The 25,013-nt window shown below is 41.7% G+C and overlaps 2 protein-coding genes and 1 pseudogene across 2 annotated transcripts in view; 2 read left to right on the top strand and 1 right to left on the bottom strand.

Annotated features, from left to right (window-relative positions):
• Positions 1–25,013, bottom strand: part of LOC119909371 (NACHT, LRR and PYD domains-containing protein 12-like) — a 216,718-nt gene that overhangs the window by 87,337 nt on the left and 104,368 nt on the right. The gene's annotated exons all lie outside the window — the stretch shown is intronic.
• The window catches only part of LOC119909395 (cleavage and polyadenylation specificity factor subunit 3-like), an 88,131-nt gene that overhangs the window by 38,322 nt on the left and 24,796 nt on the right, over positions 1–25,013 (top strand). The gene's annotated exons all lie outside the window — the stretch shown is intronic.
• The window catches only part of LOC119909381, a 44,739-nt pseudogene that overhangs the window by 14,858 nt on the left and 4,868 nt on the right, over positions 1–25,013 (top strand).

Genomic DNA, 25,013 nt, shown 5'->3' with positions numbered 1-25,013 from the left:
AGTCAGGCAGGAAGGAAGAGGAACCTTGAAGGTTTATTATCTCAAAAATATACTGTAGATGGATTGCCGTGGATTGGGCACATGATGAAAATTATTTCGTTTTTTTTCTCTCTCTCTCCTCTCTCTCTCTCTTTATTATTATTATTTTGTTTTTTTTATTTTATGATATAAAGTAGTCCCATCAAACATAGTTCATGCTACATACTCTGGTACAGTAGGTGGCGGTATGCACCTTTAAAAGTCATGGTTGCAATCTGCCATAAAACAAAAAGAAGAAGAAGAGGAACACACTTCTAAAGGTGGAATCCACACGGAGGTATTTCAGCATAATTTGAGTTTTATTTTGAAGAACTGGAACCGGATATAGTTCTTTGACCGAGTTCCTGTTGAGGTGTTAGAAACATGGTGGTCTGAGGAAGTGTCCAGGAGAAGGTGGTCCCCCTGAGGAACGTCTGATGGAGAACATTATGAGAGGTGGAAGGAGAATTGATGAGGTCTGATTAAAAGGCAACTTGGTTTTGGGACTGCTTTGGCAGCTGTTAGGTTACTCGACGTCTGTGGGGAAGTGTGCGGGGACACTGACCGACAGCCTGTATAGGTCCGGAACGGTGTTCTGGCGCTGCTCCTTGCAGGCGAGAAGGGTGGCTTGGTGGTTGCTTGGGCTCACTCTCTGACGAGCTGCGGCAGTGATCACTTGATGTTCTCATTCTAATTATCTGGATTATCTATATATGCTGGTGGTTGGTGTTATTAATAGAAGCAGAAGTGGTGTAGTAGCGTAGCCTATGGCTACGGGAAGGGGTGGTGGGGATGAGGGAGGTGGGTGGAAGGTAGTTAGTAAAGGAATTCAGAAGAGAGAAGCATCAATTGAAAGGCCAGATTTATCTGAAGCAGTTGGAGAGAAGAAAATTATGAAAATGAGTTCTGAAGAGTTTGCGGTGCTATTTCGAGTCAAGGATCAGAAGCAGGGAGGTGGTGGATTTAGAGCATGAAACCCACTGAGAGTTACTACTGCCTTGGATAGTCAGATTGTTAGGGGAGCTCTAGCTAAAATACTGTCAAATGGGATGCTGAGAGTTTGTTGTAAAGATAAAAAACAATATGATTTCGCCAAAGAGGTGGGGAAGGTGGTGGTTAAAGTTGAGATCGTTGTCCCTAGAGAGAAGCAAGCAATCAAAGGAGTCATATGGAGTGTATGCTGGATTGTCAGATAAACAATGTTAAGGGCACCCGAGTGACTAATGTTATGAGGTTCAAGCATAAGGAAGGGAGCAATGGGGATTCACCAGTCCTGCTTACATTCGAAGGTAATGTTATGCCAGGGAAAGTATTTCTTGGAAGTATGGCATATAAGGTAAGGGAGTATAAAAGACCACTCTTAAACTGTTATAATTGTCATAAGTTTGGACAAGTGGCGGGCTCTTGTCTGGCTAAATGTAAATGTGGGAAATGTGGTGGGGATCATGAATATCAAGCGTGTAAAGCAGAGGCTCCCAAATGCTGTAATTGCGGAGGACATCATACAAAAGCATTTCGTGAGTGTGAACACTTTGTTTGGGCCCAAAGGGCCCAGAGAGTGAGAGAACATCATAAGGTCTCATATGCAGAAGCAGTTAACAGAGTCAACAGAGAACATGGAGTTGGAAACAAAAAGGCAAACAGCATTCAACAAGTCTCCCAGTTGCTCCAGCATTCTCCCCAGATCATTTTGAGTAGGGAAAGATTTCTGGCTTTCATTGTGGATGTGTTAGTAGGAGCACAAGCATCAGTTAAGAGATCAGACAAAATTGTGGTCAAAGCAGCAGAAAGGTTCCTGGGTGTAAATCAGTTCCTACCTGAGCAGTTACACGAGTACATGAAAGCATAGTGTGAGGACTTCACAGATATCACGACCAGAAAGTATGGAGGAGGTCCTTTTGGACAGTGATGATGGTGATTAATAGTTTGATGTTTTATATTCTTCAGTGGAATGCCTGGAGTCTTATTGCCAATGGACAGGAACTAAAGAGATTTGTAGATGCATTTAAAGAGAAACCAGAACTGATGTGTATTCAAGAGACCTGGTTAAAGGCTAGTCTGTTGTGGGGACAGCCCGGCTGACCGTGAGTGTCCTGGTTTCCTTTTTTCGTTTTATTTCTCCCATTGTTTTGCTCTACCTGCCTCCCTGTCCGTGGGTCCGTTCTGTCCAGTCCCACAACATGGTCCTGATTTTGTTATTCAGGGGTATGAATGTTTGAGGAAGGATAGGTCTGATAGACCAGGAAGGAGATGTGCAATTTTTATTAAATCTGGTCTCCGGTATAGGAGGCTCGATATGAGTTCCAGTCTGGAGGTTCTGGCAGTGGAAGTTTGGAGTAACTGTAGTCCAATAACTGTTATAAATCTGTATAATCCTTGTAAACAATTGGTAATATTTGAATTTGATGAGATTATAGAGCATGTGAGGGGATCTGTTATATGGGTAGGGGATTTTAATGCCCATAACCCAGTATGGGGAACTTTCTGTAGTGATCTGGTAGTGATAAATGATGGAAGGCCAACTAGGTTCCACATTGTTAGGAATACCAGCAGTTGCATCAATTTATCAGTTGCCTCCTGAAGATTATCCAGATTTGGAAAATGGGATATTATGGAGAGATATACAATGGGCAGTTACCACTATCCAATTTTATGTAGGTTTGGAAGACAAAGTAAAGAAGAAGAAGAGATAATTCCAAAATATAAATTTGCTCAGGCTAAATGGTATGAGTTTCAGGAGAGAGCTAAATATTTAGTTGACACGGTGGACAGTGAAACATCTGTAGATGTATGGAATGCATCCCTCAGTTCTTTTATTCATAAGGCAGCTCTTTGTACCATTCACAAGAAACAAAAGCCAAGAACTCGTATGTTGGTGCCTTGGTGGAATAAAGAATGTAATGTAGTGGTAAAGGACACAAATCGAGCATATAGAAAATTAAGAAAGTATCCAATGGTGGATTTTGCACTGGAATGTAAGTAATTAAGGGCAGTAGCAAGAAGAGTAATTAAGAATGCAAAGAAAAATAGCTGGAGAAGATTTTGTGAAACACTGGGCCCTGAAACTCCTGTAGGAGACTTGTGGTCAGTTGTGCATAGAACGTCAGGGTGTATAAGAGGAAATGAATTCCGTTTTTTACAGAAATGTGGGGTGGAAGCAATAACCAACAAAGACAAAGCAGACATGTTTCTTGAAGTTTTTCAAGCAGTGCACAGTTCTGGTAATTTAGGAGTTGAGAGCAGTGTGAAAAGGACTCATCTGTTGGCAGTTAATAAGTGGAAGCTGAACCAGAATTCTGATAATGAAAATCCAACCAGCTTGTATTTCTCCATGAAAGAATTGAGGGCTGTGTATACCATGTGGAGTATAACCTGCAGTGCTTCTGTGTGAGTTGTAGTAAAGCTGACCTGCATTCTGCAGTTACATCTCTGCAGACGACATGTTGTCACGGAGATGGAACTGGAGGAAAGCATTGAGAAGATAGAGACCATCAACTTCCACAGTGCAGATGGTAATGAGCGGTGAACACGGCAGTCGCTCCTCTCCCACTTCCCGCCTGAACCCGCTGCCTTCTCCCTGGAGTCAGAGTCCTGGTCCTGGACTAACTAACTAATGAAAAGTTGTCGACTAAGGCCCCGCCCACACTACTCTGTTTGAGTTTAGAAACAGAGCCACAGCAGCGTTTTAGCTGTGTATCAGAGTTGATCTCCATCTGTAATAAATCGACTGAAAACGCACATCTAGTGGCCGTTCAAGTACACTGGGCATGTGCGTGCCAAACATGAAGCAGATGGTCTGTTCCGTAGTTACAGAAGATTTGATGAAAGAATAAAGTACTACAGACAAAGAACCGCAACAGGTTTTTATTTTGCATGGACCAATAACAAGCTGGGACTGTTACTGAATGCAACACGGGAGTTAAAAGCAGCGGTGGTGGCGGAAAACAGACTGGGAGTTGTCGCAAAGTAAACATGCACAGTAAGTGCAGGCTGTAAGTGTTATTTGCACGGTACAGAAAATTTTAATAAAATACCAAAACTAAGACTCTGTCAGCAGCATCGTGTTTCTGCTTTGTATGACTTATAAGAGCCAATCAGAGAGTCGAGCGTGAGCGTCTGCGTCATCGTTTCTAAAGTCTTCCGTTTTTGCTTAAACTAAAAAGTTTATCTTTATATGAGCGCTATCACTGCGCCTACTGCTTCTGTTAAGCTGGCTGTTTGCATGAACTGTGTTTGCTTCTTTTGGATTACTGGGGGTGTTATTGGGAAGTCAATGAAATGTGTGACAATGTGTGGAGCTGTAGCCTAAGTGCTATAATTGTTTCCACGACTATTCGGCTTATTGATGGTTGTTTCTTAACCACAGGACAAATGCAGCAATGTTGATGATTTTGGCTCGTTACGAAGTGCCAGCACAACCTTCAGTTTAGTTGAAAAGGCATTATTGCATAAAGTCATTGATGAGATGTCGTCCCTCACCAACTCACTGACAAAGATTCTGCCTGCACTGTCCGATCCCGTCTTATTAACTGCGAGTCGTCAGAATTCTTCCTCTCCTCTCCGCATGTCTCTGTCTCCACAGCGCCGTCACAAACCCTACTGGCAACTCCTAACCACTTGAGAGACATCTCAAGCTGTCTTAAATAACTGGGAGAGTAAGGGTGATTCTTAGCTTTAAGAACTTTGATAACTTGCTTGTATACTTAAGTTTAAAATTAGGAGTAAATTTCATGAATTCTCAGCACTTAGGACTAAAATGACACTTTGAGAAGCTTGATAAACACTGGCCCAGAAAGACTACCGACCAGTAGCCTTGACATCAGTTCTGTGTAAATGTATGGAGAGGGTTGTTTGTGTAACGGAGTTAAAAATGCACTTTAATAATTCTTATTTCCAAATGTGCATCTGTGGATTTTATTTATCATTTAATGATTTTATTGAATATTTGTGAATTTTATCTCATTGAGTTATTTTTATTTCTATTTATTTTTGCAGTTGCGTCTTGCACAGCTGAGGGTAAGTTGTGTGCAAAAGTGCTGCTGTGTTTATGTATTGTTTCCTTTGCAAATTGAACCATTTACGTTAAAACTTTAAACACAAATTGTGCAATGTCAATATGGTTATGTCACGTAGCAGTTTTGTATTAGTGTGACCGTTAAAATACGTTTTATCAGTGTTTTCGTTTTAACTTTCTAGCGCCAGTTTTACCAGGCAGGTGTCCTGTCACCTATGTAACCTGTCGGAGCTTTCAGCGTCTTGTCACTTGAGTAAACGCTGTATTTTTGTATGTTTAGGAAGCAGAGGTAATGTAAGAGGAGGCCGGGGGGCAATTGATGTGTGCATTGTGTTCTGCAGGTGTGTGTTTTCCTTCTGTTTATTAATGTAACTTTTGTTGTCTCTGTCACCTCCCACACACACTTTTTATTCAGACCACCAGGTGTCGCTGTTAGGCGATGTTGTTTTAAGGAAACTTATGTACTGTTTTTATGTAATTGTTGCATTTAATATTTAGTATTTTCTGAACAGTGTTAATGGCTTTCTATGAACACTATGTACACTATGAGCAGAGTAACTCATGTGATGTTGGAGTGATGTGTTTGTAATGTATTTTGAATACATGAAGTGCTCAGTTGCGTCTTGCACCGCTGAGGGAAGCAGAGGTAATGTAAGAGGAGGCCAGGGGGCAATTGATGTGTGCATTGTGTTCAGCAGATGTGCGAGCCAATAAATTGTGGAAAAGAAGTGATCTCAAGAGTCATCCTTCACACACCCGACCAAACCCGTTACATATGCAACCATCTGTCGAACACGCTGTGAGAAAAACTAGATCTGCTTCAGTTTGCCTATAAGGTAAAAGATGGTGTAGAGGATGTATGTCTCACACTTTTAGACACTAAACAACACACCAGAATTTTATTCATGGACTTTTCTTATGCTTTTAATACTGTAAACACAAACAACCTACTGCACTGCCTCTTTGACCTCCAGGTCCACCCGACACTGATTTTATGGATAAAGAGTTTTTTACAAGACAGACCACAACATGTGTTTTTAAATGGTTTAACTCCAGCAAGCTGGTTTTAAACACTGGACTCCCCAGGGCTGTGTCTTATCTCCCATTCTCTTCTCTGCTTATACTAACAGCATTTCCTGTAGCAGTGAAGGAATAACTGTTTTTAAGTACGCAGATAACACGGCCCTGGTGGATCACCTGACTGGCACTGATGCCCTATCCCAATAGTCAACAACCTGGTCCAAACATTTACTGATCATTCCCTGGAGCTCAATATAACAAAAACTGTGGGAGCAGAGTGAAGACCTCTTCCCATCTCTTTCAACCTCTCAGTATCCAGGGTCAGCTGCTGGAGCAGGTTGTATCCTTCAAGTACCTGAGAACAGAGATCGACACCTGCCTGTCCTTCAGGAAGGCTACCCTGATCACAGGGGATCCCTCTCACCCTCTCCATCACTCCATCACTCTCCATAACTCTTTCCAGTTACTGTCATTAGGCAGGCAATATAAAGTTCCACTGGCCAGGAAAAACATTTACAAGAAATCTTTCATACCGTCTGCAATAACCACTCTGAACAACAAATAATAGACATGGTACAGCTGCTGTTTTTAAATGTGCTTTAATGTATGTTTTAAATGAGCCTTGTTGACATTTAGCTGACGCTTTTATCCAAAGCGACTTACAATTGCTATACATGTCAGAGGTCACACGCCTCTGGAGCAACTAGGAGTTAAGTGTCTTGCTCAGGGACACAATGGTGGATGTTTGCAGTGGGAATCGAACCAAGGTCTCTCACACGGCAAGCATCTTATCCATGCGCCATCACCACCCCCCAAATTTGAAGGAGAATTTCTGTCTGTTCTATCTATCTTCATGTGTTTACAGGAATGATTGTTGTTCTTTAGCTCTGTTGTCTCTTATCAGCTTCCTGTCTGAGTTCAAGCTGCAGAACAGCTTCACTTATTAGCGTCGGTATGTCTGATTCTGTTCGTGCTCTCACGTTATTGGTGTGTTGGTTGCTCTGTCATCTCAGCTCCTGTATCTGAACCAGACTCTCTGGCCTTGCCCCCGTCAATATGCCTTTTGTTCGCTTTCTGGACAGTCTCTGGCCCAGTGTCCCAGTATGCCTCACCAAAAAAAGCTGTCATTTCCGCCTCGTCCTCGTCCTCTGTTCTGGTTCTCGTCCCCCTTCAGCTGAGCCACCATCAGCCGGTCTGCCAGCTGTTCCCTTTGTCTGTTCTTCTTTTCTGTTTTGTCGTTGAAGAACTCCTCAGCATGAACAGCGTGCCTCTTAACAATCTCTAGACACTGTAAGACGTGTAGAACTGTAATGCAGTATCTCTTCACCATGACGCTGATCTCTGGGTTGAGGCTGTTGAGGATGTTGTTGCTGTTCTTGTTCTCTCGGCTGTCCCGCCGGCGGTGGTTGTGAGGCTGGTGGAGTCCAGGTTTGGTTTGACACGCTGAGATGCAGATTTGTTAAGAGGAGCTGTCCCTGCCTTTATCTTAACCAATCAGTATCCGCTGCCCAGTCGGCTCTAAAGGGTTTCCCTTTTCTCTTTTTCTTTTCTTCTTCTGTTAACTTCCTCTCTAAAGTTTCTAACTGTCTGAGACTGAAGCTGCCTCTTCCTGGAAAGCCACATTCCTTCACCCACATGTCCAGTTGCTCAGTGCTCTGTTTGCCGTACTTGGTAATCATATAAGTGATATTTGGAGACGTCATTAGAGGTAATATCAGAGGAGTTTGTCCCTTTTTGCTGGAACTTGAATAGGGGAACTACCCCCACCAGTCTGCCACTCCTTGGGCACTGTACCCGACTTCCACGCAATGTTAAAGAGACGTGTCATCCAAGACAGCCCCTCCACACCCAAAGCTTTTAGCATTTCTGGGTGGATCTCATCAATCCCTGGGGCTTTGCCACTGTGGAGTTGTTTGACTACCTCAGTGACTTCCTCCAGGGAAATTGACGAGAAACCCCATCAGCCTCCAGTCTCTGCCAGTGTCAGTCGGATTTAGGAGTTCCTCAAAGGGTTCCTTCCACCGCCCAACTACCTCCCCAGTTGAGGTCAACAGGGTCCCATCCTTACTGTACACAGCTTGGACGGTTCCCCGCTTCCCCCTCCTGGGATGGCGGACAGTTCTCCAGAAGCACCTTGGTGCCGACCGAAAGTCCTTCTCCATGTCTTCTCCGAACTTCTCCCACACCCGCTGCTTAGTATCTGCCACAGCAGAGGCTGCAGTCCTTCGGGTGCCTTGCAACCGCCTCCAGAGTCCTCCGAGACAACAAATCCCGGAAGGAACTCCTTCTTCAGTCGGAAAGCTTCCCTGACCACCGGTGTCCACCACGGTGTTCGAGGCACCTAAGACCTTGAGACCACAGCTTCCCACTGTGGCTTCAGCAATAGAGGCTTTGAACATTGCCCACTCATGTTCAATGTCCCCAACCTCCACAGGGGTGCCAGAAAAGCTCCGCCAGAGGTTTAAGTTGAAGATCTCATGGACAGGGGCCTCCTCCAGACATTCCCAGTTCATCCGCACTACCCGATTGGGCTTACCGCGTCTGTCCAGAATCTTGCCCTACCCCCTGACCCAACTCACCACCAGATGGTGATCAGTTGACAGCTCCGGTCTCACCACTGGAACGAGGACGGGCTCGTCTGGAGGACATACATGAAAACCATTTCCATCCAAAGCATGGTTTACCTCTCACTGAGCTCCTCCCCCACCACAGAGGGGTTTTAAGAGCCTGTCCAACTTTAAAATGAGCAGCAACATGAAGATCTGTGTTTCTGTTCAGGACCCTGAAGATCCTGATGTCATGAGGAATCTCACTGCCTCACCTCTGACCTTTACAAACTCTCACTGTTTTATCTCTCTGTTCCTCATGAACATTAGCTCTTTAGCTAACTCCGCCACAGCCGGGTTCTGGTTCTAGAAAGTAAACAACAGGAGAAAAATAAATGTAAGAAGCACTTAAAAGGGGGAAAATGCCAAAAAGCTTAATATGACCTCTTTAATTCTTTGTTTGTTTGTTTGTTTTAAAGGGACAGTGCACATTGATGAACATAAGGACTAAGTCCAAAATGTAAGTGAGCCAGATTTAGCCGTACAGATTCATTTAATCTGGAGTCCCTGGCAGGTTGATGGCAGAACAAAAAACATCAAACATGTCATCCAGAAAACATTCAAACAAACTTAAGCACATAATCCCAAGCAGAGAACCAGGAACATGGATAAAACATAAAAACAGGAGTCACATAAACACAGACAAAAGCAGACGAGCACAAATAAGATGCCACATAGAAGACATCAGCATGTGAGCACAGACATTTGTAAAAACAATGACAGAAGCACTAATGCACATTCTGACTACATATTTGTATTTGTTGTTGGTAGTAGTACAGATGCAGCTCGCTACGTTACCTTTGTTGCAGATTGTTTTACACAAGATTCAATTAGAAGAAAATGTTTATATTTATTTTCTTCTGTTGTATTTTTCTTCTTTCCAACACCGGGAACCGGCTACTGCAAAATAAATCTGTTAACAGCTTCATACTGCGTACTACTATGAAACGCAGTATGCTATATGTAGTACATACTGCGCTCGCAGGTAGTATGTAGTAGGGCTGGGCTATAAAACAATAATGAGAATTATATAATTTTAGTGATATAGTCTACAGAGCTCCTATTTATTCACTTTACTGAGATCCAAAACAGAAAAGCAGCAACTCGTCACACTGGAGAAGCTGGAATTATTACAGACTTTTTCTTCAGCGCTCTAAACTGAAGCCACTTTTCCAAAGCTCTTCCTACAGTCTGCATCACCAACATGCATCTGGGCCAAACAGTTCATCTCAGTATCCCAATCAGGTTTATTGCCAGCTACATTTTCACATACGAGCAATTTGATTGTGATTTCTGCATTATATTCTGTTTTAGTTTTAGATTTGAATCCTCAACTGCGACCTATATTTAGTGTTTCCCTTCATAGAAAAAAAGACATTTCCAGCTGATGTTGGTGCAGCACAAAGTGACGCAACAACAGGAAGTGTTATTTTACAGAAACAAACTCCTGAAGTATTTTTCACAGTGATCAGTATTTCATTCCATATTAATAAAAACAGATTTCACTTTATTGACTATTCGGCCAGACGCCACAGTCTAAAATGATGATTTAGCTTCAATCTGTCAGTTTTCAGATTTCAAGTTATTTTGCAGCTGTTATTTCCAGACTTTCATAAAATGTACAAAACAACCTTGAATGATGTTTTTAAACATTATTATTTGTCCATTTTACACAAAGTCCGTCAGCTGCAGCACTTTTCAAGTAAAAGTTCAAGCTGTCTTTTTAAAACTCTGCAAACTGAATCAGATATGGTTTGAAAGTTTGTTTTCTAGAGCACAATGTTGACTAGTTCATTTATCAGATATCTAGAAGAGATGTGTTCATGTGACAAACTGGAATATGTTTCTAATGCGTTAGCTAATCTTTAAAGCCTGTTACACTGGGCTCTCGTCTTCCAGCTTTTCTCACTTGCTAACATGCATCGGTCCAAACTCTTCACACAGTCAGAGAAACAGAAGTGTGTGTGGATCAAACTGTCAATCACTTTTATTGCTAATTGCTTTCACACATTCAATGAGCACTTTCTCTAAAATCAGGAACTCTTTTCTTTCCTGCTCCACCTCCTGCAGAACTCTTTATATTAATCAAAACAGCATGACGGCAAACGTCCTGCATTTCTGCACCAAACAATCTGAAATCTCTAGAAGAGCTCAGCAGAATATTGACTTCAATGCGTCTGTGTAGAGAACTGTGTGCAGTGTTTGGAACAAAGAGCTGCAGTCTGAGTGGAAAGCAGGAAATGTGCTTTCATTTGAGCAGATTTGCTTCAGAGGGTTGGAACATGAATTACAGATGATACTGCAGCACTGAACTTTAGGAACTAGACTTTAGTTTGAACTTTTTCTTTTTCCAAAGTAAATGACGGAATGATAAAGAAACAAGTCCTTCCTTTTTCCACTTCAAAGATGAAAGTTCATCATTTCTGTAGAATGCTCCTTGTAATCAGTGTTTTTAGCTCAGTGTGTTATCAGTGACAGTGTTTGCTTTCTGACTGAGAGTTGTTGCCTGTGTTTGGTCCAACCAGTTTATTTTGAGACATGTATGAAGTGTTTTGGTGGTTTTAGTGAGTGTTGGAGGTGAGATTAACTGTTTGGCCCAGATGCATGCTGCATCATATTAGAATCTATTACGATCTCTGAGTTGTACTCTGATCTGTGGAGCCAGTGAGTTCTTGTAAACGTTCTTGTGAGACTCGACCTTGTCAGATTCCCAGAGAACACTGATATCTGGCAGCCTGACGCCTGAGCTGCTGTCTCTAGCTGATCAGTCTAACTGTTGTCTCCCTAACAAGGACAGTTACATGAGAGAAAGAACTAGAGCTGGAAGGTCAGTGAACACTTGAGGGCTCAGATAACGACTCCAAGCTACACCTGTCTTACCTTTCCCTGTTGCATGAAGCCTCCTAAGAAACATCTGGAACATTTTTTGTGTCCATCAACTAATCAGTTCATCTATTAAATATTTCAGCTCTACTTTCCTCCTGTCAATAGGACCTAAAATAATCATTAGCGATGTTACACAGCGTGTTTCAGAAGAAAGTTAGAGGAGCTTCATGTGAGGAAATTAAGAGGTGAGGAGTTTTTAAAAAGATTATTTTTTCTTTTTACTGCTTCAGTTTATCAAACAAACTTTTCACCTAAAATGAACTTTTGTCCTTTTTTTGTTAATTATATGCAGTGGTGAACATTACATTTGCCTAAGTACTGTCCTTCAGTACACATTTGTACTTTGCTTGAGTATTTTCTCCTTCTCCTCCATCTCAGAGGGAGATATTTTTACTTCTCTACATTTATCTGACAGCTTCAGTTACTTTACAATGTCAGATTTTTACACACAAACACATGAAGAGTTTATAAAATCTTATGTTTAGTTATAAATTAAACTCCAACAGTTTATACAAGTACAGCTGAAATGATTCGTTGAATGACACTGAAATAAACAACTATGATCATTTAAGTAATTTTTCATGTAAAAACATCTCATGGTTCACAAATGCTTTTCCTTTTTAATAATTTTAATATATTTTAATAATGTTGAGCTTTGGACTGTGCTGACGAAACAAGCGTTATGAAGGCGTCACTTTGGGCTCCAGGTAACTGTGACAACATATCTCACTATTTTCAGAATCTTTACAAACATTTTGGGAGGAAAAACATCAAACTTTCATCAGCAGATGCTTTTGTCCTGGTCTCTCTTATTTAAGCACAACTTCTCTCCACACAGATATTAGATTTGCAATAAGAAGGACATTCTCTTTAAGAACAATATTTTACTTGTCGGTCAGCTGTTTGATACTAATGGCAGGCTGTAGAGCTACTCAGACTTTTTGATGACGAATCAAATTCCCATATCAGTTAAAGAGTATGCGATTGTTTTTGATGCCGTTCCTTCAGGAGGCAGGATGCTGCTGGACGCATTAACTTCCTGTGGCCACACTATCACACTATCACTTTATTTGACTCTGCTGCAAGCAACAGGTCAATTCAAAACTAATACGAGATTTATTCCAAAAAGGTGTTGTTACTATTCCTTCCATAACATCGTGTTAGAATAGTATAATAGAGAGTGTGTCTTGGGATAAAGTGTGGTTATTACCCTTTAAATATTTGCTCACTAAGAAAGTGAGAGAAGTTTTGTGTAAAGTGATTCAGTGGTTCTACCCAGCGAAATCTTTCTTTAAAGATATAAACAGAATATTCAAACTGAGTGTTCTCTCTGTGAAAATGCAGAGGAAAATGTTTCCCATTTATTTTGGAACTCTTCTCATACTGAGAGTTTCTTTGTGTTTAAAGGATGTTTTCTTTGGTGTTTTTGATTTCAGGGAGGAGAAGAAAGGACTATATTTCATAACAAATCTGTTATTCTTTCTTGCCAATTACCATATCCACAAAATGTTATATTCAGCTCTTATGATTTATGGATGTGACTGATGTTGGAACTCAAGAACAGAAGTTGGTACTTTTTCATCAGAAAGCCTAAATGAATCTCTTAAAGTATATATTTGTATATTTTTTGTACCCTGGAGAATGAAATGTTGTATATGTCATTATATGTTGTTGCTTGTGCTGACATTTTCAATACAGACAATTTATTTTTTTTAAATTGACAGGAAACTCACCCTCTTTCTGGGGCTTTTCTCATTCCCCAATTTGTGCCTCCTCCACTCCTCCAGTTCGCATCTCGGGTGGGAGGGATAAGACGCCGAGCGAGGATCAAATTTGGGAAATGAAATGAAAAAGGTGCGACTAAGTGGTGCATGACACGTTTCCTCACACAAGACTCCGAGGACGAATCAGAAAGGTATGTTATGTCCTTTTTAACTAACTCTAGAAAATCGCCGGGACCGATTGGCATAAAGTTTCTCTTCCTCTTTTAAACCACAGGTCAGCTGAAAGTCACAAGTTAAACTGAAACTTAATTTTAATCTTGGGTGTTAAAAAGTGGATTTAACTTTGCTCGTACTTCTCAACCTGTCTGCTGCAGAGAGCCACAGAAACAGGAGACTGCTTGGAGAAAAGAAAGAGAGGAAGCTGAACTTCCAGGTAAGTTCACTAAACATGTGTCTGTTAACGTTACTTGAGTCCAGCTATCGTTGTACTTGGCATCATTTTGATCCGTTTATTACAATTTAACCACAGCAACATGTTTATTTTGGGTCCATCCCGCTGTAGGAAACCAGATTAAAGCCCAATATTTGCTGATTGTGTTTACTCGCTTTAAAAGAGCTGCCGTTAATACTAAAGATTTAATAAGCCACCAAAAAAACCCACCTACAGTGCGACCAGTTTAGTCATATACCTTTTAAAATGGATCCAGCAAACTGGAAAAATATTTAAGAGGCTAAAGGTTAGCCCTGGCCCAGCAGAGTTCAGAGTTCTCTCATACAAAGGCTGCAGTAAAGCAACACACACTGGAGAATACTTTTAAAAGGAGACAGAAACTTAATTTAATGTAGTGCACTGTTCAACTGTACTAGGAAATTACAAGTATCTCTCAGCAGATATTAAATTACTCGATTGGGATCCGGGACAAAAATACATGATCAGGACCTCCCTACAAAAAAGGCTTCAAGTCCAAATTCTTTCATCACTTCTCTCTGAAGTCCCTGCATCTGCTCTTCTTCTCTGAAAATGGCAAATGTTGCATTTTCCCCGACCTGCTTGGAGCCTGATCATTTCTGCCTGCAGCTATATTGTTATAATTTTTTATAGTATATAAAGAAATAATATAATAACAGGCTATAATTTTACCTGCTAACAAATCCCATTATTCTGTTGAACCTTAGCTCTCTAACGTCTCTGTGTAACGGTACAAAAAGCTCTTTCAGACATGTTGCTGTCACAACGCCACACTTTATTTAAACTTCACAAAGAACTTGGAGTATTGATATGCAAGTGTAATACGGTCAGAAACTGGGACTACTTCATTTCAGTTGTGAGCCCGGCTTCCTCTTCATTCTTATCCAACTTTCTCAACAATAACACATCTGAGCCCGTCGCTCCTAGCCAACCTGTGCTACTTGTGACCTGACTCAGGGGGGTGTTCACAATGCTGCTGCAACATAATGTTAAAAGAATTTTCCAGGATATTTGACTTTTTCTCTTAATTTCCACGAGTTTTCCATGACTGGATAATTGGTCAGTTGTTTTCCAGGACGTGTGGGAACCCTGAATGAGCAGTAATCTCGTACAATATAAAAAGTAAAAACAGAACACAGATTTCTGTTTACTTACGCTTTATTGTATTAAATATGTACAAACATTGAATGTCAACATTTAGGCTTCTGAAAACTCCCCCACATTACCTGCGCCCACATCGTTAAAGGTGAGGCGCTACATGACTTGTGTGATACAAGAGAGCCACTAACCTGAAAAAACACACTCATATTAAAATTAATTTCAATATTCCTACCAAATTATATGCTTATAATATTCAGCCTCACTTAAAAAAATGAAACCCATTTATTTTAACGGCTGTGAAATATAAAAAACATTAAATATTTCTAAGCGGTGAGTAGGCTTACTGTCACATCTTAAAAACCTACAACTAGCCTACAAGGCTTTTGTTCCTTATAATTATGAAGAACAAAAAATAACACTAGTATAAATAAATGCAGAAATAAATCATATATAAATACATTTTGGTAGTAAAGGCTATTTCTTTATTTTTACATTCACTTATTTATTTATACTTGTAGTTTTTTTTCCTTTTATAGCAGTGGATACAACGCACTGAAAAGCAGCTTGTCCATGGACTTTGAATTACATATTATTATTGTCTAATTATAAATATAATAAATATAATAAAGCAGTCGGTGGGGACTTGCCCGACCCTGACCTCTGACCTCTCAGCAGTTTTCAGTCCCAGCAGTAGATATTGTACTTGTATTACAGAAGCAGTATTTGTAGTAGTAGCACTATTAGAAGTGACAATAATTACAAACTGTAAAGTCTTTACAGGGACAAACGAGTAAAAAGGCCTTTAAAGAAAAGTGTTTGGAAGCCAAAGTCTGTTTGAAGAAGGCTTTAATAGCAGACACCATCTGTGGCAGCCTGAGGTTCTGGAGGTTCTGGTCCCCCTTTGTTAGGAACCAGGACTGAGGAACAGAGTGAAGGGCCCCGCCCGGGGATCTCAAGCTTCATTCTGCCTCATTACAAACCAACGCGTCCAAAATCTAGTAGTGTACCAACTGATCCACACTGCTGCTTCATGACATCTTCCAGTGCTGAGCTGATCTTTAGTTCATCAGATGGTTAGTTAGCTCCATCTAGTGGACAGGTAGCAGAACTACATCAGACACCAGGACTAACGAGGAAGAAATTAGCAGCTTCTTCTCTCCCAGTGTTTCCTCCACACATGAAGAAGTGTCTGTTAGTTCAGCAGGTGAGAATCCGACCAGAAGCATCTGTAATGTCTGATAACCAGGATCAGGATTTAAACCATGATGTTTGGGTGTACTGTAACGAATCTTGACAGTCTAATACATCTGATATATTTTGTGGTCAACATACTGAACTTCTGGGTGAATCTGGGGGCTGTGTAACACATTTTGGGGTCATCAGATCCTGTTTAGGGCTCCAACAAGGTTTCTGTCGACCCTGAATATTTGTGTCATGTTACTGAGAGGAAGGAGAACTAAAGTGTCCTGAGATGTAAAGCTTGTTGTAATGAATGAGTGCAGCTCTCTCAGCATGTTGTTGTGTTTGTGTGAAGGTGTGGGCTCTGCTATGAATCAGTGTGAGGACAGAGAGGAGGGAGTCCCTCCCTCTAAAAGCACTCTGTGTGGGGAACATGACAGCCAGACCAAAGCTCAGAGGTGAGATGAGGATCTCTAACTGTCCAGGACTCAAATCACTCCACCATCATTATTCACTCTCAAAGCTCTGTGTGTGTTGTGTTGAAGCCCAGAGCAGCAGCAGGGACCAGACTCTGCTGGACCTGGACCTGGACCTGGACCCAGCTGTGTGTCCATCAAGAGTGACCGGTCTATGGGCAAACCATTGACTTCAAAGGTGGACACCACTCTGCTGATCAAAGGTCAGCATGTTAAATGTTTGTGTCTCTCCTGAGATGAGGTTTGGTGTCTTTGTTTTGATCACTTCATGTTCTTAACTCTTCACTTTTTTCAAACTGGTCTCACATTTTGCAGATCTTAGTCCAAATATCAAAACCACAGTTAAAATCTACAAACAGCTGGATGCAGGTTTGAGAATGTATAAGAACATTGTCTATGGAGCCTCCTCTTGCTCAATGGAGGTGAATGAAGTTTAGTTTTGAGCTACTAACAGTAAAGATGCAGCTGGACAGATAAACAACAACTGAAAGTCGCTATAAAACTCTGTATCGCTGACAAACTGCAGATTCAGCTGAAAACTCACTACCAGAGACACCAACACATAAATATATCTATTAAATCTGCTTTGAGGACACATCTGATTTGTTATTTCATTGTTCAGGATCCATCGGCAGAGACCAGATTCTCCTGGACCCAGCTGTGTGTCCGTGAACAGCGACCGTCATGTCCCTGTTCACTTCAAAGCTGGACATAATGATGCTGAACAAAAGTAAGAATCTTAAATGTTTGTGTTGTTTTGTTGACTCTCCTAAAAAGAGCTCTCAGGTAGGTCTTGGTTCAGCACTGTTTTTTGTTAATTAAAATAATAATAGACTCTTTATTTATTCCCAGAGGGAAATTCTCATGTCACATCAGCAGCACAGAAATGAACCAGGTTCAAAGATCAGTGCAAAAACAAATGTCAAACACAAGTACTGACATTAAAGTAAAAATATTAAAAGTATGAGCATGCCCTTTTGTCTGCTGCTTACTGTAACTGTAAGTCCAGTTAGAGTCCAGTAGGACCTCAGCAGCCTCCTCGTCCGCTGATGTCCACTGAGACACAGCTGGATGAGTAAAACAGCAGCATTTTCTCCTGTCCAGTCTACCCTGCACCCAGCGGTGTTTCCATGGAAAGTGAGCAGATCATACATTTTTATACCAAGATCTGGTATAGGTGTATGAGGATCTGTTTCTACCAGATATAACACAGCACATGTAACACTGTTTGTCATTATATGTTCAAATCATCATATTTCTTCACAGAGTTGATGAGCAGAGCTCAGAGGTTCCCAGTGGTCAGTCTGCCCAGCAGCATCAAACAGACCTGGACTCCATATTTATGGTGTGTAAATGTACAAGCTCAGCTACTACTGCTAATTACAGGAGCCAGCACAAAAATGTCATTGAAATTATTTCTATAAATTATTTTATATTTAATTTCTGGATGATGTTCACAGGCAGCCATAATCCATAAAGCTGCAGTCAGTCCCAGCTGATAACCTATTGTGAGATCAGATATTTTAGAGGAAAACTAGAATATGGTGGAGCTAACAGGAATACGCTCAGTCTGGGTGCTAGTTCTGTTTGTCACAGCAGAACATCACTTAAGACCAAATATGAAATAAAGAGCTGAGAGAGGGTTGATATGCTGTTTATTTCTTCCCTCTGCAGTAACAACATAACAGAATGTATGTTTAGCTGCATCGACACAAAGATACAAAAATACTCTTTTTCATTCACGCACTTGTAATGAAAGTTATTGCACTGCACAACTGTAGTCCATCACTCCACCAGCCCACTGATACGCACCAATTTTAACTGTGTGACGTCAGTTAGGCTACACTACCACCGCAGGGCTCCCACTATAGAATAACCAGCACCATATGGAAACAGTCCTCAATAACACCAACTTGTTCTACAGAACATCTGACTGATACACTCAGTATCAACATTTCTGTGATTTGCTTAATTTGTTCTTTAACAGCATTTACTCATTATGTAGAAATCTCAGCAAGCAATATGTTTCCTTTAAAAATATTATAGGAGACAGGGCAGTCCACAAAGTAAATAGTGAAGCAGCATTCTGATCCAGTCTCCATGCTGCACTCTGCAGACCAGCAGGCTTTCTGTCTGTCCAGATGATCTGATGTTGACTTCTACCAGTTCAACTTTACATTTTCTTCTGTTCCAGCTGCTCCAGGAAAACATTGGCAGGTTTGTGAAGAACGAGGTGAAGAAGTTCCAGAGAGTTCTGAGTCCAGATTACCCAGCATGCTTAGAGAGTCAGAGGGAGGAGGAGGTGTTGGACGGTGAGGAGGAGCAGAGGAGGAGCAGCAGAGAGGCATTTCTGAAGATCACACTGCACTTCCTGAGGAGAATGAAGCAGGAGGAGCTGGCTGAGCGTCTGCAGAGCAGTAAGAGGATTTGAACAGATTTAACATGATGGAAAGAGGAAATGGAGGCAACATGGGAGAAGTTTCCATTTCAAACTCTGCTGTTAATATGATGCACACATTTGGATCAGATCTATGAATTCTTCTGGGCTGAAACTCAGAAACTGTTCACAGCTGATGAGCTGAAGAGATTTCATGGAGGAGGAAAATAAATACCATCTTGATGTCTTAAAGTTTACATTTATCAGATTTACTGTAGCATCCACTTATTAATCACATTTCTTCTTCTTCATTCAGGAACTGCTGCTCCATGTGCCGACGTAAACTCAAGTCTAACCTGAAGAAGAAGTTCCAGTGTGTGTTTGAGGGGATTGCTAAAGCAGGAAACCCAACCCTTCTGAACCAGATCTACACAGAGCTCTACATCACAGAGGGAGGGACTGCAGAGGTCAATGATGAACATGAGGTCAGACAGATTGAAACAGCATCCAGGAAACCAGACAGACCAGAAACAACCATCAGACAAGAAGACATCTTTAAAGCCTCACCTGGAAGAGATGAACCAATCAGAACAGTGATGACAAAGGGAGTGGCTGGCATTGGGAAAACAGTCTTAACACAGAAGTTCACTCTGGACTGGGCTGAAGACAAAGCCAACCAGGACATACAGTTCACATTTCCATTCACTTTCAGAGAGCTGAATGTGCTGAAAGAGAAAAAGTACAGCTTGGTGGAACTTGTTCATCACTTCTTTGCGAAACCAAAGAAGCAGGAATCTGCAGCTTTGAAGAGTTCCAGGTTGTGTTCATCTTTGACGGTCTGGATGAGTGTCGACTTCCTCTGGACTTCCACAACAATGAGGTCCTGACTGATGTTACAGAGTCCACCTCAGTGGATGTGCTGCTGACAAACCTCATCAGGGGGAACCTGCTTCCCTCTGCTCGCCTCTGGATAACCACACGACCTGCAGCAGCCAATCAGATCCCTCCTGAGTGTGTTGACATGGTGACAGAGGTCAGAGGGTTCACTGACCCACAGAAGGAGGAGTACTTCAGGAAGAGGTTCAGAGATGAGGAGCAGGCCAGCAGAATCATCTCCCACATCAAGACATCACGAAGCCTCCACATCATGTGCCACATCCCAGTCTTCTGCTGGATCACTGCTACAGTTCTGGAGGAGGTGTTGAAGACCAGAGAGGGAGGAGAGCTGCCCAAGACCCTGACTGAGATGTACATCCACTTCCTGGTGGTTCAGTCCAAACTGAAGAACATCAAGTATGATGGAGGAGCTGAGACAGATCCACACTGGAATAAGAGCAGGAAGATGATTGAGTCTCTGGGAAAACTGGCTTTTAGCAGCTGCAGAAAGGCAACCTGATCTTCTATGAATCAGACCTGACAGAGTGTGGCATCGATATCAGAGCAGCCTCAGTGTACTCAGGAGTGTTCACACAGATCTTTAAAGAGGAGAGAGGGCTGTACCAGGACAAGGTGTTCTGCTTCGTCCATCTGAGTGTTCAGGAGTTTCTGGCTGCTCTTCATGTCCATCTGACCTTCATCAACTCTGGTGTCAATCTGCTGGCAGAAGAACAAACAACCTCCTGGCTGTGTAAACTCTTCAGAGACAAACCTAAACTAACACATCTCTACCAGAGTGCTGTGGACAAGGCCTTACAGAGTCCAAATGGACACCTGGACTTGTTCCTCCGCTTCCTCCTGGGTCTCTCACTGCAGACCAATCAGACTCTCCTACGAGGTCTGCTGACGCAGACAGGAAGTAGCTCACAGACCAACCAGAAAACAGTTGAGTACATCAAGAAGAAGATCAGTGAGAATCTGTCTCCAGAGAGAAACATCAATCTGTTCCACTGTCTGAATGAACTGAATGATCGTTCTCTAGGGAGGAGATCAGTCCCTGAGTTCAGGAAGTCTCTCCACAGATAAACTCTCTCCTGCTCAGTGGTCAGCTCTGGTCTTCATCTTACTGTCATCAGAAAAAGATCTGGATGTGTTTGACCTGAAGAAATACTCTGCTTCAGAGGAGGCTCTTCTGAGGCTGCTGCCAGTGGTCAAAGCCTCCAACAAAGCTCTGTAGGTGGATAAATGGATGTGCAATTTCTAAAAATGTATATTTGACAAATAAACATTTAGTTTGTGTCCATTGCTAATCCTTTTTCAGGTTGAGTGACTGTAACCTCTCAGACAGAAGCTGTGAAGCTCTGTCCTCAGTTCTCAGCTCCCAGTCCTCTAGTCTGAGAGAGCTGGACCTGAGTAACAACAACCTGCAGGATTCAGGAGTGAAGCTGCTGTCTGCTGGACTCAAGAGTCCACACTGTACACTGGAAACTCTCAGGTCAGTAATAAGCTGTTTCGTTTAAATCCTCCTCATCTGGTTTTAGGTTCATGTTAGTGAAAATGGTCTGTAGGATTCTCCTGCTGACATGATTTTCTAAAACACAGAGTTTATGATATTTTCATGATTCCAGGCTGTCAGGCTGTCTGATCACAGAGGAAGGCTGTGCTTCTCTGGCCTCAGCTCTGAGCTCCAACCCTTCCCATCTGAGAGAGCTGGACCTGAGCTACAATCGTCCAGGAGAGTCAGGGGTGAAGCTGCTGTCTGCTGGACTGGAGGAGCCACACTGGAGACTGGACACTCTCAGGTTTGGACAGACAGCAAGAGCTCACACACTGCAGGTGTCTCTATTTTCTGTTATTTTCTGTCAGTCTACTGGAGTCCATCATCATGAAGGACTTCTTATTCCTCCTCATTCTGTTCAGAGCAGTGAGTAGGCCTGAGATAGGAAACACACGGCTCTCCAGAAGTCTTATCGATTGGAAACCATTATTAACATCAGAAACTTGGATGTAAAATCATTCTAATGTGAGACCTGCTTGCAGCATTTCTCTATGGATAGAATCAGGGGTGGACTGGTAATCTGGCATACCAGGTAAATGCCTTGTGGGCCGACGAAACTTTGGGGCCGGTGTAACATAAATTACTTATTTATTCAACTGTTTTAAAAAATGGGCCAACGGTCGGCCCATAAAGCATGTACCGCAGCACATTGGGTAACTTTCTATACTGACACCCCCCTCTTCTGCCTTCTGTTTCTTGAGTTGTGGGCCAAAAAAAATTAAAAATTCTTCAGATGGATGCCACCAAATGCGCAAAATAACCGATATGTTAGCAGGAGGAGAGTGGAGGTGAAGCGGTAAGCATGGAGTAGCTCAGCCTGTAGGGAGGGAGCAGGGAGGGAGGGTCATAGTGTCATTTACACTGGGGACGCTGGGGACATGTCCCCACCACTTTTTGAAATGGCAGATGTTGTCCACATCACTTTTTGAAAGCATTTGTTAAAAATGTTAATGTTAAGAAATGTTAATTAACAAATGAAAATGCTTTGAGAAAGGTTTATTTACACTATTCTGAAAACCAGCAATGCAATAAAAACATAGAAGAAACATCTGCGTTGTCCAAAAAAAGTAACTTAAGCTAAAAAAAAGCTACAGATTACTGCATTATTCTATTACATTTTTATATTCTGAATCATCACTTGCCAACTGAATTTGTGCTTCCCTTTACATAAATAAAGACATTCCACCATAAATTGGTGCAGAAAATATCCCCAGAATGCAGGAAATTAAGTGTTTAATGCTCAAAATAGTATTCAAATATATTCTTGTCTTGTTCTCGTGACCCCAATCTTGTGTCACATCTCATGGGCAAAGTGTGTCGTCACCCCCCTAATCTGAGCCCTTAAATGTCCCCACCACTGTTCAACACAAAGTGAGGCCCTTGGGTAGGATGTGTGCCATGCTGTAGTGACAATGATGATGATTACTTCAATTAAGGTTGATGATTATAACATATGAGTACACTGATTCACTTGCACTGGTACACTTATCCATGGCACATACCACTCTGCTTGTTTGTCTACAGTAGGTACACATGTTATATATGGAAGGATGGTGTATCGGTGAGAAGTGTCTCACCAATTTAGGTGAGCCGCCTGAGCCAACAATGCCGGGGCCAATTTTTTTGTCCCAGTCCAGCTCTGGATAGAAGTGTTTGATGGTTCATCTCAACAACTACTAAATTTGTTGAGATTAATGTAGCTGCAGTGATACAAGTCTAACTACATTTCTCAGTAGTGTGGTGGTAGCTTCGCTTTTTTCTGATCAAATGGCTTTTCAACCTCGAAGCTCCTTTATTGATCAAGTACCGTGGTAGCATCCACACACTGGGGTTGGGCCGATAGACGATGCCATCGGTGATGGCTGATGGCTGGTGAAAGCAGGATTTAATCCCCAAAAACATTATCATTATCATTTTTAAAAATACCTGGTTTGCACCTGTCTCTGAATTCTCTTCTCCCCACACTCACACACACCTAACGTTACATCTCTGTCTCTCTCCGCCTGTCTGCTCCACTTTCTCCATCAGCAGTGTGTTTTATAAAGTCGCCTAAAACACACAGAACTCGTCTTTTTTCATATTGTTCCACCCGTGATCTGTTATCACGGCAGCAGGTGAGCCGCATGCCGGCTTGTTAATGACGTAGCCTATGAAACAACCGAAACCATCTGCACTCTAGTGCCTGCTGTTGCATTACCTGGTCCGTGACTTGTAACGTAATAATGGAGTGCCAAGATTTTTACTGAGTGAAGTCTGTGCGAGTCAAGAGATGCAATAAAATGACTGTTATTATTGTTAATAATAAAATGTACTTCAAAGAACGGAGCACTTCCTGAAGGCTACCATGCCGACCAATCACAGTTCTTCCTTTTTAATAATATCAAATAGCAACATATATCACCAATCTTAACATTGCAATGGATACTTCACATTAGGGATACCGATGTATTTATAGCTAGGGGGTACAATAACAGAACAATACAGCGAAAATAAATAAGGATATCACAGATATCTGTGAAGGTTCTCAGAAGGTTAAAGTCAAGGGCAACTGGACTTGGTTGAAGGATATCACAGACCTTTAAGCGAGTACAGACATTAAGTAGCCTATCTTCAAAGCCTTTCTGTTGGAGGAGAAACTAAACAAAAATAAAGTTTCTTTCTCAAAGACTATAAATGGGGTTTTTGTTTGTAAATTTACATTTGTGTTTATGAAATTTAGCTAGAAACAACATAAATTGATTAAGAAATAATGGTCGCAGTGTTACACTAAAAAAGATATTCTGCCAGAACCAGCAGAAACCTGAATATATCTAATCATTAATAAATGTACATACTGTACATCCTGACAAAACATATGTAATGCCGTTTCTGTATGAGTCTCACAGAAGGTACAGTTCTGCATCGCCGCGACATGTTGTTGCATTTTTGGGGAGGTGCAGGTCAGGTTACAGCTTAGATTCGACGTGTAGACACCACAGTCCAAAATTATGATTTTGCTGCATTTAAAAAAGAGCTCTGCCGGAGAACTTTCATCAATATATCAATCAATTTAGTTTATAGAGCACTTTAAACAGGGTTGGAGTTACGTGGGAGCCAGTGGGAGCTCAGCTCCCATAAGGAGGTCTGAGCTCCCATGGAAGCAGTAAAATCAGCATCTGTTGCGGTCACTAATTCATTCTTCAACAACCATTATTTTGAATCACACAATGTATTTTTATTGTTATTATTCACATTAAAAAGATAAACAGACTTAAATGAACATACTTTCCTAATGAACTAATGTTACGCTGCGCACCGCATGACTGACAGGATGGTTCCACTTCTCCACCATCAACCACTATGGTGCGCAGTATAGATTTGACTGAACAGGTCTGAGACCGCGACCCGCAAACATTTGGTGTACTGGGACTTTTTCAAGTCTCCGGTCCTCTCCTCTGCCCTCTCCACATCAGGTTCTCTGGGCGCTATGCATGGGCGTAAGTTTCATCTCACAGTAGGGGGGGGAGTAAACATAAAATTTCACGAGAGCAATTTTTGAGGGGGACACAAAAATACAGCCAAAATTGTACTTGTAGGCCTATAGGATGCGTGTACACAGAGAGAAGTCTTACTACTATTTTATATATAACACAAAGCAATAGTTGTTTAAATATGACTTAAGTTCATAGGTTCACCACACAGCCGTATTATCATAAATAACTTGAGTCCT

Source organism: Micropterus salmoides, unplaced genomic scaffold (genome assembly GCF_014851395.1).
Source record: "Micropterus salmoides isolate LMB-PRFRI ecotype aquatic unplaced genomic scaffold, ASM1485139v1 Ms_hic_scaffold_18, whole genome shotgun sequence".
Taxonomy (NCBI): Eukaryota; Metazoa; Chordata; class Actinopteri; order Centrarchiformes; family Centrarchidae; genus Micropterus; species Micropterus salmoides.
Note: the sequence above shows the minus strand (reverse complement) of the source record. Positions and strands in the feature narration are given on the sequence as shown.